The sequence below is a fragment of the Labeo rohita genome, unplaced genomic scaffold, assembly GCF_022985175.1.
Source record: "Labeo rohita strain BAU-BD-2019 unplaced genomic scaffold, IGBB_LRoh.1.0 scaffold_45, whole genome shotgun sequence".
NCBI lineage: Eukaryota > Metazoa > Chordata > Actinopteri > Cypriniformes > Cyprinidae > Labeo > Labeo rohita.
The window spans coordinates 1,947,763-1,951,309 of NW_026129368.1; the positions used below are offsets into that span (position 1 = coordinate 1,947,763).

The following is a 3,547-nucleotide window of genomic DNA, read 5'->3' on the forward strand; positions in this document are numbered from 1 at the left end:
CTCAGACATGGCCTTGAGTTTTCGCTTTTGTCCGGTCGAAAAGGTATTTATACTTTTATACTTGTAGACATTAGGTCCCGTAACCACTGCGTATCTCGTAATACTTACATTTTATGAAAAGTTTACCTTTTAAAACATTTGCTGAGTCTGTCAGTCGTGTAAGGCTGCTGGCCATTAGCCTAAACACTTTCGAAGCTAACGTTAGCACCCATATAGAAATGTGATACATGGCCATATATGAACATTTATATAAAACGATAGTTAATATGTGTGAACCTATCTGTACATATTTATAATAACACTGTTTGAATGAGCCATATATGATAAAGAACTTGTACAAACATGTGAATGACCTTTTATTTATTTATTTATTTATTTATTTTACTTTTTACAGAGTTATGAAACTATTTGATTATATAGATAATATAAAATAATATAAAAAGTCGCTGTTTGGATTTTAATGAGCAGATACTTAAGAGTCTATGAATGGATCATTAGCAAAATCGCGGTGTTAAAATCCTGGCCTTAAGGACTTTTAGAATAAAGATTTGAACTTGTGGTGTTAGTCACATCCGGGACATTTGCTCGTGTGCGCGCCTCACGCATTTGGAATATTTTTCACAGAGGCCATTTTCTTCCCTCTCGATGCGGAGCATATGAGGACGGGAAACAACGAAATAAAGTGTTTAATCTTACGCACAAAATGTGTTTTGTAATATAATATCGTTTTATAACGATATTAATGTGCTGTATGCCGCTAAACCTTTCTCAAAGACATTTTTTTCTACTCGCGATGCGGAACAGACGAGAGCTGTGTACTCCTGAACGTCTTCCTAGAGAGATAACGTTAACGTTATTTCCTTTCACTCGCGATGCGGAGCAGACAGGGTATTTATCAAGAAAACACCGAAGTAAGTGTTTTACCTCAATTGCGATATGTGTTTTATAAGATAATATTACTTTATGACGATATTAACGTTACGCAGTGCGTGCCTAAGACGCTTAAACGTTTCTCGCAGATCTGAATTGCTATGCAGTGTTGACGTGGAGGTCCCTTTTAACAGGGAAACGTAAGAAGTAAGTGTTTTGCCTCATTTAAAATATGTATTTTATAACTGTATGCTTCTAAACCAACATATAGTTTCTTACAGATCTCATTTGCTTTACAGTGCTAACGTAGATCATTTTTAACAGGGAAAGTAAGTGTTTTATAACGTCATATTGATTTATAACGAAATTTATGTATTTAAACTGTTTCTCAGAGCAATATTTTCTTTCACTCACGATGCAGCGGACAGAGAAGTTGGTTTTATCAAAGAAAACACAGAAAGTAAATGTTTTACTTCATTTACTTGTAATATTACTTTATGATGATAGTAATATGCTGTGTGCACCTAAACATTTCTCATAGATCTGAATTGCTATTTAGTGCTGACGTGGAGGTCGCTTTTAACAGGGAAACACTTGAAGTAAGTGTTTTATCTCATTTAAAATGTATGTATTACATATGTATTTATAGTGATATTTATGTGCTGTGCTCTCCTGATTTTTTTCCCAGAGAGATATTTTCTTTCAATCACAACACAGAGCAGACAGGAAAGTGGGTTATATCAAGGAAATGCCAAAAGTAACTGTTTTACTTCATTTACATTATGTGTAATATTACTTCATGATGATATTAATATGCTGTGTGCACCTAAACATTTCTCATAGATCTGAATTGCTATGCAGTGCTGAGGTGGAGGTAATTTTTAACAGGGAAAGACTAGGAGTAAGTGTTTTATCTTATTTAAAATATATATTTAAGTAGGTGTTTTACTTCATTTACATTATGTATTTTATAAGGTAATATTGTTTTATGATGACATTTATATGATGTGCACCCTAAACAATCCTAAATGTTTCTCACAGATATTAATTTCTATGCAGTGCTGACGTGAAGGTCGCTATAACAGTTTCTACAATATTTAAGGTTTGTTGCTAGTCGCAGGGGAAGCCATTATTTGTTATGAAGCTGAGGGGAAAAGTAAAACAATGTTACACAACCTTCAGAACTTAATAAAAAAAAGTCATGTTTAAAAAAAAAAAAAAAAAAAATCATGAAATTGTATTATTTGTGTCCTAAGAAGATGGGAAATAGCAATGAATTTATTTTCTGATTTCTTGCCCTTTTTAGGATTAATGTGGTTCTATCTGCATTTTTTTTAAGATGCTGTGATGATGATACATCCCGGAACCACTTCTGGCCAAATTGGTACAGCCTTGAACTGCAAAATGGCAGAGCTCACTATATTGCCACTTGATTGTTTTACTGTAACTTCAGCCAAAAATAAAAATGTTGTATTATTTAACTGCCATCAAGTTGATTAAAACCTGAATGAGCTTCTTTCTTCTGCTGAACACAAAAAGGTATTGTGAAGAATGTTTGTAAACAATTGCTGTCCACTTCCATGGTAGGAAAATACTAAGGAAGTAAGTGGAGCCCCAAAACTGTTTGGTTACAAACATTCTTCAGAATATCGTCCTTCGTCAGCAGAAGAAAGAAGCTCATACAGGGTTTGGACCAACATGATGGTAAGTAAATAATTACATAATTTTCATTTTTGGGGAACTATCCCTTTAAATACATTTTAAATAACTTTAAAAAAGTGTTAATATTATTGTGTTTTGTAGCTGATCAGTTAATTAAAAGTTTTGTAAACATTACCCTTATTGTGTTTTTGCCATTTATATTTTGCCATTAAATTTTTAGTTCAGATATATGTAACTTATATTTAACATATATTTAATTTACATATACATTGTTGCCCATATATGAACATGTACTATAAAGACATATAAGTGTGTATTTAGGGAAATATATGTTACATATGTGAAAGCGGCTATTTTGTATATCTGTGTAATCCATACATGGACATATATTATATATGTGTTTTACATATATTGCCATATATCAGATTTTCATAAAGCTGAAACGATTAAACATATACAATGTTGACAGATATTCAACTTGAATATTAAACAAAGCGATATGCTGGCGCTGTTGTGTGAAGTGCATTTTTGATAAACGCACATAGAAAAGGAACAATGGCCTAAAAATCATAAGAGGTTGGCTATCAATCGGGAAATTCTACACGGGTGTCATTCGCGCAGATAATGAGTAGTCAGTTGATTCAGTTTGATAGAATATTATGTCATTCTGCGAAAACAAAGTCAACGTTTAAAACCATTGCTAATTTTTGTTCATTTATATTGTTTTAGGTTTCCAACATAAGGGTGGAATCAGACCTGGATAACGCCCAACATCTGGAACAGACAGACAGACACACACACACACACACAAAAAAGAAAAATATTTTAACAAATAAAAAAGTATTGTTAACGTACTATTGCTTGTGTGTTTATTCCTTGGGTAGATCAATTTTGTCTGTTTCGACTAATGACATGTTTACATATATTAAAATGACCTGTAGCGAACGTTCGCTATAGGACCCCACAATGTTTTCTTGAACGTCCCGTAAGCGCCCCTGTTACGTCCCGCGAACGT

The 3,547-nt window shown here is 33.1% G+C and overlaps 1 long non-coding RNA gene across 1 annotated transcript; it reads left to right on the forward strand.

Annotated features, from left to right (window-relative positions):
- The first annotated feature begins 523 nt into the window (after window positions 1-523).
- On the forward strand, window positions 524-3,334 carry LOC127160749 (uncharacterized). Its single transcript, XR_007826841.1, has 8 exons — window positions 524-911; window positions 1,020-1,330; window positions 1,412-1,469; window positions 1,559-1,627; window positions 1,714-1,771; window positions 1,912-1,972; window positions 2,210-2,254; window positions 3,262-3,334. It is a non-coding gene; the product is annotated as an uncharacterized LOC127160749 (long non-coding RNA).
- Window positions 3,335-3,547: the final 213 nt, after the last annotated feature.